The following is a 17,061-nucleotide window of genomic DNA, read 5'->3' on the forward strand; positions in this document are numbered from 1 at the left end:
ACCCGATCCCACCCCGGTTCTCGTTCTTCATCGCTGTTCCTAGACAGCCCCATAGACTGTATGAACTCTCTTCCTCTGAACCGTCATCACTGGTTCTAAACAGCACAGAGACATGCATGGACTATGTACTATTACCATTAACCCTGTCAAGTCTCCATCTGCCTCCATCACCGCCCTTCTCAGCCAGTCCTCCAGCCCCGCCTCTGCTGGAAGTTTGCAGCCCTTCGCCATCTCCTGCAATGCCATGCTGTGACGACGAGCTGCAGGTTAAGCAACCACCATCAGCGCCTGAGTGAGTGGATCTCGTGGCTCAGCCTCCAGCCTCTGATCACCTCACTCCGTCTCGGCCTGTCGACCTGTCGGCTCCGCCTTGGCTCCTCCCACCTTCGGCTCCACCTGACACTCTCGGACTTTCGACTCTACCGGGTTCCCTCATCCCACCGGCTCCCCCTTGGTCAGTCGTCACACCACCTCCTCCACGGACTTGCAGATCTTCCAATACGCTCCGTTCCTCCACCCCTATGTCTACACCTCGGTCCTCCATCACACCAGCATCACCTCAGTCCTCGGTTAATCTGACTCCACCTCAGACGCTTATTGCTGCGGCATCGCCTAGGCCTCATGTGCCTGCGACGTCGCTCGTCTCTGTCTGCACCTGGGATCCATCGGCTCCGCCTTCGTCATTTGTCCCCCAATTGACGTCAGCCTCTTCACCACCTTGGGTCCTCCCTCCCTCAACTCCGTAATCAACTCTGTAATCACTATGCTCTGGGTTTGTGCCATCAGACGTACACCATCGCCGCCGGGGTCTTGTCGTCGTCCATCTGTCACCATTCTTCTGCCGTCTGCCATTATGATTCCTTCTCCATCTCCTGTCACCATCCCTACACCATCTCCACGCCCTCCTCCTAAGCCTCCTTCTCTCCACGCCGCATGGTGGTGTTTTGTGTTTTGCTACATACTGTTACGCCTGTTTACCCTCTTTTTTTTTTTTATCTATTTGTTGATATCTTGATCCTGTCTTCAGTCCTTCATCCTCATATTCATCTTGTGACAGATATGCCGTTTCCTTTATATACATGAAAATGATTAAATATTATTCTTTATAGTGTTTATTTAGTGACAGTGAAAAATATATAGGTGTATACGTCTTTCTTCTTTCAGACGAATACAATCGGAGTTATATTAAAACGTATCATGGCTCTTCCAAGTTTTATAATGGCAGGGGATTGCAACCAACAGATTGAAGCTCAAAAACGTGCATCCATCCATCATAAATTAACTTCACACAGCTCCGAGGGGTTAATAAAGGCCTTCTGAAACAAAACGATGAGTTTGTGTAAGAAAAATATTAATATTTAAAACTTTATAAAGTAAAATGACTAGCTTATGGCCAAACGAACATACGGATTCCACTTAAGTGTAAAGTGCAACTTATGCAAGTAATGTGACATACTGCTGATATTTACGCTATGCCATGACGCACTACGCTACTTCTGACATCATAAGTTTCGTAAGTTGCGCATTAGGGGCAAGTAGACTGCGTATGGCCGTTTGGCCGGAAGTTAGAATTTTACTTTGTAACGTGTTAAATATGATTATTTTTCTTACACAAACTCTTCGCTTTGCTTCAGAAGGCCTTTATTAAATATTAATACAACTACTATTTGGATTAATTGTATCTCCTAGCCCATGTATGTTCGATGAGCAAAGTAAGTGCACCCTCACGCTTTTATTGCATAGAGGGTAAAGGTGATGTTGTTCTAAATTGGTTACATTTTGGTCTCATGTTTCCTGAACATGAGAATGCAATAATAACCAGTGCTTTATAACCATTCCAATCTGGTCTGACTTCATTTGCATTCATAAGTTATACATACTTGCTACATTTAGGCTGAACAAGTTGAAGCTCTAGATTTGAGTGCTTGCCTCTAGATGACGGTAGGCTATAAATGGCTTAGCTTTTATTTTTTCTTTGTTTCTTAAACTTTACTTTTTTTTCCGAATTGTTGCCGGGTAATTGAAGTTTTAAAGAAATCACTTCTAAGGCTCTTTGAATGTCTCTTTTGCAAGGTCATAAGAACCCCTTAGCTTGTTTGTATTTCTCATATGCTAATATCCATTAGCTAAGGTGATTAGTTGTAATTATTTACTGTAAAGACTTGCAATAATGATCCTTTCCTATGGAGCAATGGTGGTATATCTGGGAACAATTAGGACCCCTCTGCACATTAACAGCAGAAAGGAGGAACACATCAATTACCCAGGACCATTTTACATTTCATCTTCTTATTGGGCCCCTGCTAATGTTGACCACTTCCTCTGCCTGCAGTTTATTTTGCTTTGGTGACTGTGGCCTCCACACATTGACCGTTCACTGGTCAGACGATCCATAATGGCCTGGCAGACGGATTGAGCTGCCAGGTTCAGGCCAAGAGATTTGATCTTACAACATTTCAAATACATGTGAATGAACTGCACTTAATCCCTGTAAATTATGTTTTAGTCCTAAAACAGGCTTCTGGAAGGATAAATTCACCCCAGAATATAAATTCTGTGATAATCCAATCATCCCCATGTTTATGATCTGATGTTATTTTATGGGAGACACAACAGGGAGAATTTTTATTTTTATTTTTATTTTTATTTTTTTTCAAAGTATTCTTTATGCTGGTCTCTTTTCCTTATAATGACAGTTCAGCAGCACACTTGTAAAGCTCCAAAAGGATAAAACCAAAAAAGGATTACAAAGTAGTCAGAGATACAGTTCTAACACACCTATTGTGTAGAGGCTTTTCGTCTGAATATCAATGCGGATATGGATTTTGAATCTTGAATGAAATTGGCTGAATGAGCTTGTTTCCATCACTGAATAAAAAAAAAAAAAAAAAAATCTGACTTGTTTTTCTTGCAATTGTGAGTTTACATCTCGCAATTCTAACTTTTTTTCTCGGAATTAATTTTGTGTTAATTATCATTAATTATCTCATTAGTTCTCTTTGTTTGATCCATGTATTTAAACCCTTAATTCTCTGTCCGTTCTCGTCAGTGTTACGTTGTATTATGTCTCTCGGATCTCCTGAGCTTTTGTTATTGAATACTATTATATTGATTATCCTCCTCCTTCGTCCTTGTGCTGTTTATACAAGCAACCCGTGACAATAAACTCGCAATTGTTAGTTATAGTTATAAAGTCAGAATTGTGTGATATAAAGTCGCAATTGCGTGTTATAAAGTCAGAATTGCGAGATATAATCTCACGTAACTCGCTGCTTAACTACCATAGTACGATGCATCTTTGAAGAAATCAACTAGCTAGTCACAACTGTTTCCCGAAACCGTATTGTCGCAAAGTGGTCGTTCAACCATGTTGGTTTATGACGTCACGCACGTGTCGCACTTATTTTAATGAATCTGTTTGGGATCGAATTAACGCTAGATATTACAGACATGACATCTGAGCACTTATTTCTCATTTTTCTCAGTTATTTTGCTTTATTTCCAGATTCAATCATAGGCTCGTTCTTACATAGTAGAGCACGTTCGCACATGCACACTCTTCAAAAACGGTGCTTTAAATCTCTTGACAAACTCTAAGACGTAAATTACATTTGTATGTATTCTAAACAGGTTGTACTGAATGCCATCTTGCTTATTTTGCTCAAGATAAGGATTTATTAAGTCCACATGTCATGCAATCTAGAAACTATGCTTGTAACCACAGCTCGAGAGCTGTCGTTTCAACCACACAACTTTGCGATGCTGTTTGCAAATGTTCGTTGGAACGATGGTTTCGGGAAACACTGACTCGTTGAACTATGTTGATAACGACGGAACTTGCGACCATAGTTGGCTAACGATGCTTTCGGGAAACGCACCCCTGGGTTGTTTTTAACCCAGCATTTTTTTAGAGTGTACTACACATATTCATACTATATTTTAGCAGTTGCAAAGTAATTACTCATTCAAAATAAGTACCTACTCAATGTGATTTCGGATGCAGCCCTGTTGTCTTCATGTCAAATGTCTCGGCGGAGGGTGGGACTAAATATCCTCCACTACTGAATGCAAAATGGCATTCAGATCTGTCTCCATTTAGTTAGCAACACCCAACTTCCTACGATCCAATCAATTTCCCGAGGATGACATCAAGTCCCGTCCTACATTTTTTCTCTTTCCAGAAGCTGTTTCCCTCGAATATTCGTCACAATAGGGAAGAAAGGACTATTGCAAGTTCTGTTTCATGCCGACTTTAAAGCATCATGATGCCATGACAGCAATGTGCACTTATAATTAAATGAAAGTTGTTGTCCCGTGGTGTGGACACTAATATAGTTATTATGGGTGTAGTTATCTTAGTTATCGTTCGTAGTTTGAACAGGCCAAGTATGTTTACTGTGCTTTTATGCAGTTTTCTCTTCTTTTCTTCTTTTTTCTCAATGTTGATAGCTGTGGTCACTATGAACTGTTATTGAATGAAAAAGAACAGCATACATATTTAATAAATAGTTTCAGGAATTTCATTTTGAGTGAATTAATTCCTTCAAGATGACTGTTGTAGGCTTAAAACGTCATGCAGTAATTCACTTTTTTTTTTTCATTGCATTGAAAAACAGATACAGGTTTGGAATGGCATGAGGGTGAGTGAATAATGACAGAATTTTCGTTTTCAATTATTTTCTCTTCTCCTCTCTACAGTAATGAACTTGATGCTGATGTAATTTACCACATAACCTCAATGCCTGGTATTCTCCCACAGAGCTCTCTGGTCTAGTCCAAACACGCAGGCTTTCCTTAATTCTGTGATCAATGGCCTTTTAAACGTGTAAGAAAATCACCACTGCGCTGAACCCCTGACCCACTAACATAACCTCTGAAGGAAAAAAGATTTATACCAATCAGGAGAAGCGGACGCTTGACTTGGAATTAAGGACACAGTGTAGGACCCTTAATTAGAAGTGTAACCTTTTCCTGACAGAGAGATTTGTTTTTGCAGGGTCCATGTTTGGGTAAGTTCTACAGGGACCAACTGATAGAGAGATATGGATTCTGAATGGGCTCAGCCAACTGGGTGTTTATTAGAAAACTTGTCCCAACAAAACCCAATCAAAGGCCAAAGCAGCTCTGTGGCAATCACTCTAATAGGCTGTTTCCTCTGAGAGGCCTTCAAAGTGTCAGCAATGTGTCACCCAAATGAAATGTACAAAAACAAATCATGACTGAGGTAGGAAAAAAACGTGTCATACTTATAAATACCGTTTAAACATTAGTTGGAAAGATTATTATGAAATATGATGAGCCCCCAAATGTCTATGATTTTCCGATCTCTCTATGGGATTTTTTCACCAGCTTTGTTGTCTTACACCATGTCCTAACCAGACGCGATGCCACGACACGATAAAAGGTATCTTTTCCATGTTAATCAGAGTTTTTGTCCTAAAAAGTCGCGACAGCAACACGCAATTATTCTATTTTTGAAACGGTTTCTATCGCTGCGACATCGCGACTGGAACAACAACAGAAAGTATGATCGCAAGTAATGTTTATGTGCTTAACACCGTGTCCTAACCAGATGCGATGCGATACGATTTCAGCGACAAATAATTTGACTGTCCACACCAGACACAATCACAGCCAATCAGAAGAGCGTGTGGGCGGGCTTTCTCGGCAAGCTCCCGGCATTCTCAACAAAATGGATAAGTACATAATAAAATTCATGAATATTATACCATTTTAACATTATTAAAAATACATACTGAGTTACTGAAACAATCGTTGTCATGGAATACACTTGTCTGCTAACAATAAGTTGACAGTTTTAACGTTCTTGTTCAATTATATTTATTTTGAAAATCTGAGGTGAATTGTAGCTTTCAGTGTGGCTATGAAAGACACACAAAGTGATATTCAAACTCACACAGACACCTTTAACATCAAATAAAGCACATAAACATAATTAGTATCATTCTGTTCTCCGCAACGTCACAGAAATATAAACCGTTTCTAAAATAGTATCGTCGCGTGTGGCTGGTTAGGACAAAAACTCAGAATAACATGGAAAATACCTTTTATCGCGTGTCGCGGCTTTGCGTTGCATGAAGTTAGGACACGGTGTTATGTAATGTTAAAAGTGGCTGTCTGAGTTTGAATATCTTTTTGTGTGTTTTTTTTTTTTTTTACATTTTTATAGCTGTACTGAAAGCAACTCACCTCAGATCTTCAAAATAAATAAAAGTGAACAAGAACATTTAAACTGTCAACTCAATGTTAACAGAGATATTATCTCATGTATTCTATGACAACGATTGTTTCAGTAACTCAGTATGTATTTTAATAATGTTAAAATGGTGTGATATTCATGAATTTGCTTATGTACTTATCCATTTTGTTCCGAGTGCCGGGAGCTTGCAGAGAGAGCCCGCCCATACACTCTTCTGATTGGCTGTGATTTTTATTGCATCTTATAGTCATGTCGCGTCTGGTGTGGACAGACAAATTATTTGTTGCTGAAATCTTAATGCATCGCATCTGGTTAGGACACGGTGTTAGGTTTATTGTTTATGTGTGAACAACAGTAATAGCAGTGCCTAACACTGTTAATAATGCATTATAAAACAAATAGATTGCATTAGAGTAAGAATATTCAATATTTTTACAAATCAGAAAGCAATGTATTCAAATGTACAATTATATCTTCAAGATGCAAAGAAGATTTCCAGTGGCTTAATTGGAATTTGAGGCATGTTTTTGGACAGCTGGCTTGGATTGGTCATGGTTGGATGAGCCATTGAGCTGACCTCAGATGGCAGGAGCTGTATCCAATGGAAAGAGAACAGGCAAGACAGGAAGACGCTTCAGATCCCTTAACCCCTGCTTCCTGAAAAGAGACATCCAAGAAGACACAGGCCGTATAATGCAGAGAGTCTGTGTTCTATCAGGTCCTCTCCAACTCTAGACACTGAAGGGCTGTCAATCGACACGGCGGGTCACACAGGTGCAATAAGAAACACATTGCTTAAAAAAGACTCTTGCAGCAATGCAAACAGAGGATGTGACCCTCTTCAATTAGATAAAGCTCTTGTTGGATCTCTGAGATCTAGTTACAGGAGGTATGTTTCTACATGACACTGTTGTTTTACTGCATCTATTTATTTATTTTAGTTAGCAGTCAATAAAATTGAGGACAATATAAAGGAAAATATGCATGCAGAACAAATTCATGTTAGTGGTTTGTGTAAAGAAAATGGATTTATTAGTGTATTTAATTGCAAATGGCTCAAACAGTTTTTCGATACAATATTTTCATTCAGCCAAAGACTTCAGCCGTTCAGTGAAAACCGATTTGGAAATTCAAATTCTTCTAGAATCAGACAGTAGGTGTTTCCACCCCCGCTGATGTCCAGTAGAACATTTACTCCACCCAGTTTCATATATCCTGTCAATTATATTAATTAATTTTTTATTATTGTTCAGATTTCAAAGATAATGAGACTTAACGGAGTTCACAGTTATGTGTTGTTTGCTGTATAATTATAATTAGTGATGTACAGTTAGACTCTTTCAAGGTTCTTTATTGGCATCTGTGGTATATGATATCCATGGAACCTTTCCATTGCAAGTAGTCAACATTTGAAGTGGATCAAAACCTTTCATCAAAGTTATGCATGAATTTTGAACAATACCCGTTCTTGTCTTAGGACAACTTTGATGAACTTTTTTGATCCACTTCAAATGTTGACTACTGTAGTTGAAAAAGGTCCATTAGATTATTAAAACATTCTTCACACCAAGTACAATGGTTCTTTTAAGAACTGTTCACTGAAAGGTTCTTTGGGTAAACCAAAATGGGTCTTATATGGCATTGATGCAAAAAAAAAAAAAAACTTTTGGAACCTTCATTTTGAATTGAGTTTATACAGTAGCATTGCTCACTAAGAGCAGTTGATCATGAAAGAATTTTATGAGATACGTTTGAGAGTTTTAAGCACCGTGTGAGTTGTTAAGATCTCTTTTTCTCAGGAGAAAAAATGAGAATTAAGTCTCTCCATTAAATCCAATTGTCGTCTTGGAGAAACAACTGAGAAATTGAGGAGATCTCATTTCCCAATTCAGTGGGAACAATTTTAGTCTCCACAGTAACTTCAAAAGCAGGCCTGCTTAATTTATTCTGTGGTTTCAGCACAGTTTGGGCACAATTTACATGGTGATAAGGGGGGAATGGATCTTTAATATGCCTTGTATTTTTTTCCACGAAACCTCTCAGCTTTCTAGAGTCATTTAGCAAATAATCACTTTGTTATTGGTCTTAAATAGTGGCTAATTAAAAGTCTGACCTCTGCGAGTAACCCTCTTCCTAAGAACACGTTGCATAAACAGGAAAAATCTGTTTAATTGCAAGAGGAAAAAAAAGCACATTTTCTGAAGGGTAAGGTAATTGGCCCACTGTGAAACAAATGAATCCACTGGGAATCGGCCAAATGGATGTTCAAATGCAAACAGTAGTCCGACACTCGGTTTCAACGTCCCTACTGAAATCAGATGACATCAAATCACAGAATAGGGTGTTTTGACTGAGCAGAGACACCGCACTGGTGCTGTAGCGATAACACATGTGACTAATGAAAATAAATGAATGTGATATATGTAAATGGTCTTGATGAGGAGAGATTAGCACTGATTTTGACTCTTTTTCCACTTGCCAATGTTTTTTTGTTCAGTCGTGCCTATTGGATGATGAGAATAACAACACACACGCATACAGAGAAAGAGAGAGAACATGCACAAAATTCAGCTCACAAACAATGCATTTTCATTTTATTCACTGTCATGAGAGAGACTGAGCCATTTCATATGGCATCTATAACACTCTGCTGTTCAAGAGTTTTTAGCCATTCTGTGTGTGACCGGAAACTAATGCATGGCTCTTGTTGGAGTCCAGCTGTGTGTGTGTGTGTGCGTGTGCGTGTGCGTGTGCGTGTGCGTGTGCGTGTGCGTGTGCGTGTGTGTGTGTGTGTGTGTGTGTGTGTGTGTGTGTGTGTGTGTGTGTGTGTGTGTGTGTGTGTGTGTGTGTGTGTGTGTTGGCCTAATGAAGCCCCAATAGATGGCAGTATTTCACAGTGTATGAGTGTCAGAGGAATCTGAGGGTCAGACACACTCTTGCATTTTTCAGACAGGCTTAACTCTCTGTTTATTTTAATCAAAGTGGGATCGCAGCCCATTCAGCCATATTAAGAGTGATTAACACAAATACTCTGTATTCACAGTGTCAAAATGGCAGGTTTCATATGTAACATGTGAAGGTGTTTTGTTGAGGTTTGAAAACCTAGAGTAATTAGTTTTTACTTATTAAGGCTTTATTCACAAATTGTTCCAAAGTCTTTATTAAAAAATAAATACATCCCCAAATAAATAAAAATGTAAACATAACATATTTATTTCATATTAAATTAATATAAATTGTTTAACTGCATAGGACACGACACAGGTACTTTTTTGCCATGTATGATTTTGACAAATTAGTTTTCTAGACAAATTGTCTCAGTTTTCTAAGTATTTCCTTTTTTTCTTTTGGAAAAAATAAAGTTTTCATTCCATTATACTTTGACTAAAGCACAGATTAAAGTGAGAATTGTGTACAGCAAATAATGAATATGCAGAAGAATGTGTAAAGATCAGAGTATTTAGGATTTAGAAACAAATATGTAAAATCTTATGAAATATGTGTGACAGATGCTGAGACGTGTGTGTGTTTGTTATGAGTTTTGAACAGTGTGAAGTCATCATGTGCAGATAGAGGCGACGGGGGGAGGTCAGCGTTTGACTCCGTGGCAGATGGCGGGTTGTAAGAGCCACAGATTTCAATATGACTGACTGCTCTCTAGACATTTGTTATATACAGAATGCATTTGAAATATACCAGAACAATAAATACTGCACATGCTACCTATATAATTTTTTTCACATAAATGTTCAACGTTTTTTTTTTAACTAGTTGAAAATAAATGCTTTAGGAAGTTGACTTGCCTTGTGCTATTTTAAATCATACATTTATTCTGTTTTTATAAACTTTTAATTTATTAATTCAGAGTTCATTTAAAATTCGTTTAGAGACTAAATTATGTATTTGCACTAAAAACTATTTTCATGATTTATCGCAACATTTTTATTTTGTCAAATCAACACAGATTATTTATGTGGTTCAGATAACATAATGTTTTGAGATTCTGTTCATTAAACCAATCTCCTTCATTGTATTAACTCAAATTTTTTATTTCAATGAACTCATTTTTTTTAAGGCAACCAGGTTACTTACTTTCTAAAGTTAAACCAACAATACATTTTTACAGTGTACTTTTATTCTGTTGTCAAGGTTATTTAAAAAATAAAAAAAATATAAAAAAAGACAATATAGTATACATTTTCCCTTATACATACATCACATTTTTTTTGTCCATCCAAATGTCCATAAACCACTCGCACATTCAAAGTTGATTTGAGCTACAATGTGTGGTAGGGTATGATGCATTAGTGACAGGAACTACCAATGCTGCCTGAAACGGTTTGTTTTCATTTCATTTGTGTTAGTAAGCAGCACAGACAGAACCTGTCATGTCTTGGCTTATACAGGACTGTTGTCTTTAAACATTTGTTTTTGTCTGTGTTGATATGACAGGAAATGAGAGGACGCAGCAGCTATAGGCTATAAAGCACATAATTGTCTTTATAAGTTTAAGATGTAGAAATCTACTTCCTGGTGTGCAGTTTTTTGAAGGTTCCCCTTGAACTGGATGAGAGCGGCCCACTGCACACCATATCCTGTCTAGTACTAGCCGAGCGTGTGTGTGTGTGTGTGTTTAAGGGGATAAGTCAGCAGTGTGCTCTGTAATGCTCCGCTCGAGCTCTTTCTGCTTCAGCGGCTCTTCTCTCTGATTTCACGCTGCGCTGCCTCTGAGCTCTGCCGGCCCGGGTAAGTGTCCTCGGCCTGCTCACAAGAGAACCAGAGAGAGAGACAGAGAGAGAGACAGCCACATGCATGACTGCTCACTGCCCCATTCCATTCATTCCATACTGCCCACCCCATTCCAGCTCTCTCAGATCCAGACTCAAGTAGCATCAAAAAAGCTTTATAAAAAGCTTTGATAAAGCATTAGTGTTATTATATGTACAGACAAAAATTAAGCATAATAAATATAATATATATATATATATATATATATATATATATATATATATATATATATATATATATATATATAAATAAAAATAAAAATAAAAATAAAAATAAAAATAAAAATAAAAGCCACCTCTGTCAAAAATGAGATAATAATATTGAGTGAATGCTCTCCGCACATAGTATACGCTCATCAAATACTTTCACTTCAAACTCAATAAATCCCAGCCTCAGCCCATTCAGAAATGCCGGTACTTGGGTAGAAACCTTTACATAGGAGCCTGATGAAAATGTTAATATTAAACAAAAACTTTAGACGGACTTAGAGGCTTTTACATCTGAAGTCTTCATATATATCAGGGGTGCAATATATATATGCACAGTTTACTAAATACTGCAAACATTATTCCACAATGAACGTTTAAAACAATAGGAAGCTATCCGTTGTCATTAAATTATATTTTTATGTTACACATTTAATGTACAGTAAATTTAAATTAATAATGTGTTTCGCATTTGCAATCCTATGTTGTGTAAAAGTAGTTTAGCTTTTAAAGGTTCAAATCAGAAAACAAAGAGAAAGATATTAGACTGAATTTTTTTCCGGGTCAGTCATCAAATTGAAAATGCAAGGTCAAGTTTAAGTTAAGTGCACTGCATTGTGGGACACAGTGTGCTATGATGTATACTACACATTTTTGTGAAATGTAGTAGTTCATTGAAAGTATTATTTTCATGCAGAACATTTGCATACTTTGCACAATCCACTACAAACTGCAGCAGTAATAATAGTAGTATACTATTATCTTCTCTCTCTCTCTCTCTCTCTCTCTCTCTCTCTCTCTCTCTCTCTCTCTCTCTCTCTCTCTCTCTCTCTCTCTCTCTCTCTCTCTCTCTCCTCTCCCTCCCTCTCTTTCTGAAGGCAGCACACAACTTTAACAAGACGAGTACTCATTTCACACACACACACACACACACACACACACACACACACACACACACACACACACACACACACACACACACACACACACACACACACACACACACACACACACACACACACACACACACACACACACACACAACACAGATACGTTTACGTAGCTATCTAAATGGGGACATTCCATAGACGTAATGGTTTTTATACTGTACAAACTGTATATTATATTCCCTTACACTAACCCTACCCCTAAACCTCCTCATCACGCAAAACTTTCTGCATTTTTACCCCTTGTGGGGACCACATGTGCGTACTAAGGGCTGCTCACACTGGACACATTCTTGTGTTCCATCTGTGCAATGTTTTCAATTGTTGGTCTAAGTAAACATTGTTGACTGTTGCTTTGCATCTCACAGTTTTTCAGTCTATTGCACTGTGAGTGTTACATTTATGTGAAGTGTTACATAAAGAGGCTGTTAAAAGCTAAAAAACAATTCAAGTATTTCAAGACCCCTGAGTTCTGTTGCATTCATGATGCAAAATAGACCAGCCCATTCCCACAATGTTATCCTCAAACCTATCCATAAAAGTGTTGTTGACTGAAAGAGAAAACTGACCATAGGGGAAGACAGTTTACACTAATTCCTGCTTTAGCACCCCTAGTGGCAACATTGAGAAACTGCAATCTCAAAACTCAAAGCATAAAGTATACTGTATAGATTTGCATAGAATATGTTTCAGGTCTAACTATAGGCTGTCAATATAGAGTTTACATTAATGCAGAATGTCTGGACACAGATGTGCATTTTATACAGTGACACTGTCAAAATGGGCTCACTAAACATTTTAACTAAATTCAGTGTTTTAATGGCATGACAAAATTATATATTTGGAATAGGTGTTATTCTCTCTCTTTCACAAACTCTCTCTCTAAATTAACCTCCTCTTCTTACATGTCATGAATTTTGTTCAGATTTCTAATTCCCTCCCTTTTCTACTTTGTGTTTTAAGAACATTCTTTTCCTGCGTTTTACCAAGCGTGATCTGGTTCATCTCAGAATCGGAGTTCTGTCATTCTCCCACAAAAGAACAAAACAGCCACTCTCAGAAGCACTGAGTGACATTAGTCAAGTCAGGCCTGCACAGTGCCAATATGGAATTTAATATAACTTTCTGCATTTTTACACACACACACACACACACACACACACACACACACACACACACACACACACACACACACACACACACACAAAAAAAAATCCCCACAAGGACAAGGATTTCGGAAATTGCCATCTTTGTGGGGACATTTTGTCCCAATAACGTACGGTAGGCCTATAACACAAAAACATACATACATGGATATTTTTTACAAACCCTCCACAAAAGCAACTGCAAAACAGAAAATACCTCAAATCACTGTAAGTCAATTTAGATTACTTACTTGTTAGCATTGATATATGAATTGCACAGTTGTGGCAAAATGTTGCAAATATGGTAAGTGGCTCAAAATATTTAAATTATGCCACAGTTATGCAATATTGCTTTACAAAATTTTAATTTGACAATTTCACCTTGTTGCATTACTGTTGCAAATAAAACACAATTTGCTGATAGAGAAATGACTCTGGCATCACCTACAGCAAATTTAGTACTTGAGTAGCAATTATTATTTTAACCTTGATGTCAACTCTATATATATTGGCCAGGTAGAATTCGGGATTAAACATATATAAATACCTCATCAAAAGAGGATGACGAGACCTTATGCAACCTTTTGTTATATAAAGTGTCCAAGCTTTTGGATCAAGATGGATCAGAAATGTTTAAATTCAGTTAATCTGAAGTGGAATCTGTTATGGAAATGACACTGCGGAGGAAGAGCAGGGGGTGTGAATCAATTTGCACACTAGAGGATATTACACCAGGTGATAAATAATATCACCTTTCATGATCGCCTTCTTAGAAATCTGAGCAAAAACCGTGGTAACTGTTTTGGGGGTGTGAAATCTGTTAGGCTGCCCTCAGTGGATGACAGAAACAATTATACAGCTACACGGGCAAATGAATAAAATTAGCGCTTGGAGCCGTTCTCTCCTTCCCTGCCCATGGCGATTAGCATGTCACTATCCTCAGACACTCGTTTATCAGAGCCCGACGACGTTAGCGCTGCACACGCTCACACCAAAAAACCCATCACTGGCTTTAATCATGAGGGTGTGAGTGTATCATCAAACTCAGGCCTCGTAATGAACGGATGATGTCAGCTGCTAACAGGGCATCATGGGAGCAGAGGTTATGTGTGTGTGTGTGTGTGTGTGTGTGTGTGTGTGTGTGTGTGTGTGTGTGTGTGTGTGTGTGTGTGTGTGTGTGTGTGTGTGTGTGTGTGTGTGTGTGTGTGTGTGTGTGTGTGTGTGTGTGTGTGTTGCTTGACACACACATACTAATTGGAAGAAGAAGTGTTTAAAGCCGTTGTCTTTGTGTTGTAGGTGATATGTGGTTCATGTTAGCCAGATTTAATGTAATGATGTTCTCTGGGTCAGAAACAATTAAACTTACTCATAATGGTTTCCTCCTTCTGTCATACCAGTTAACTCCAGTTAACTTCCTGTCGGGACCTCCAGCAGTGTTGCTGGGCTTTATTTACCCCATCCTCATTTCCTGTCATTACTGTCTTCTGCCACATATATCTCAGCTGTGTTTCAGCAAAACTAATAAAACTTGGTAATGCGCCACAAATTTGGAAAGGAAAGGGGGCCAGAACTGAATAAAAGTGGCCTGGAGTGTTTGGCGAGAGCTCAGAGTGAAATGGCTCTGTTTCTGTCATAATTTCACTGATCATTTCTGTCCTGACTTTACTGATAGGATGATTATTAGTAAATACAATGTTCCTGATAACAGAAATGTGTCCCCCTCTTATGATACAGAACTATTTTATTTCATTGCCTCATATTTGTAGTTGATCATTTGAACTGTTTGGTGCAATAATTGAAAGGGACTGGGATAATATCCTTTACATGTCAAATTAACATATCTGAAAGAAGCATTTAAATGTCCATATATTTACAGAAAACATGGATCTGTTCCAGTGGTGTGCAGTGATTTCCTATTTATTTACATAAATTGCTTTTCCTCAAACTGTTTTGGTAACACTTTACATTAAGGTTCCATTTTATAAAGTTAACTAGGCCTATATTAGTTAACGTACAAAAAAAAAAAAAGATTATAAAGCACTTATTAATCTTAGTTTCACGATTTAGACAACATTAAAAGTAGTAGGCTATTAGTTTAATTATTTAATGGACCTGAGCTAAAATGAACTAAAAATGAATAGTTTTATTTTTTTAACTATGTTAGCAAAGACTAATAAAATGTAATAAATGTATTGATCATTGTCATGCGTATTCACGGAACAACGTCCGCTCTCGTGTCAACACAACACGCATGGTGCTCTCGTGAGATTAATGTTTTGTAAATAAAGTGGTAAATTGTGTTTTCTGCGCAAACGAAGCACTCGCGTCGCTTCATAAAAGTCACATGGATTCATTTTATGATGTCTTTACTACCTTTCTGGGCCTTGAAAGTAGTGGATGGACCAAAGCTCTCAGATTTCATCAAAAGATCTTCATTTTTGTTCCGAAAATGAACAAAAGTCTAACTGGTTTGGAACGACATGAGGGTGAGTAATTAATGACAGAATATTCATTTTTGGGTGAACTAACCCTTTAACTAATGGGACTTTATTATGAAGTGATATCACTATTTTTGTAGAATTAAACAATTCCCTTCTCGAAGTATACAATTAAGATGTGTAGAATATGTGGTCTAACTAATAATTTATTGATTAAAGAATAAATAATAAAAAATAAAAAAATTGAATACTGAAAATTTTGCTTAATATTTTTGTGTATTGTGCATTTTTATGCTTTTCGTGGTGTTAGCAATTTCACCAAACTGTACTGATTGAAACCCATTGTCAAAGCATGTTCATGTGTGGAGTAAGTTTTGTGTGGCATGCAGAGTTGCCTATGAAGAGCGTTTCAAATCAGCTTCTTTGCTTCTATTTCATTCTGTATGATGTCTATATGTAGACAATAGAGATCAAAGCAGCCTAATATGTTTTGGAACAGAGCTGTGTTGTGTTGGTGTCATGAGACAATTATTATAATTTTTTTTTTTTTCATCTGTTAAATTATGTTTTAAATTTGTTGAATTGTAAAGTGAGTTTTTACAAAGGGTTTGGTAGTGCTGCCTCACAGAACATCCAAGAAAATATCCATTACAAATCATAGGTTTGCAAGACTGACTTTATTGAATTTGACTGGAATTTTTCATGGACTGCATTCTTCAGCGACTGAGTTTTCTTCAACGTTACTCAAATTTTATTTGCAGAGACATTTATCTTTAGTCACACAACATAAAAAAGAGAGAATGATCTTAGAGTCACAGTTGACAATTGACATATGGCTTTTTTTTCATAATGGATTTGTTATGGTTAAAATTGTAGTAAACTAATTGTATACAAGATGCACTTTGATCTCTGTAAGGCAATTGAAGTTACTTCTCAGTGCAATTGATTCGCATGCACTTTTGGCCAGTTTTATTTACATCAGAGTTCGACACTATTCTTTTAAGTCTGTTCAAAACAATTTTTAATGCAATTTTCCATTGGAAAAACGTATTTGCTTACAGAGTGGCTTCAAGCATTACAACATCATTTCAATTATTTTGTTGGACTTTGCTTTCAGGAATCTAAAAAGCACAGACATGCACATTGATTCACACACTGGCTATGCCTGTCGCATTCTCATGTTGCTGTGGCAGCACATTTTAAAGTCTCAAACCCATGCCATTCTGCTGGGTGATATAATTAGGAGGCAGATGAACACATGGCAGTAAGCGCTCTCTGGAGAGGCAGCGAGTAATGATGTGAGAAACAGAGGCATTT

This window comes from Leuciscus leuciscus (genome assembly GCF_965113295.1).
Source record: "Leuciscus leuciscus genome assembly, chromosome: 11".
NCBI lineage: Eukaryota > Metazoa > Chordata > Actinopteri > Cypriniformes > Leuciscidae > Leuciscus > Leuciscus leuciscus.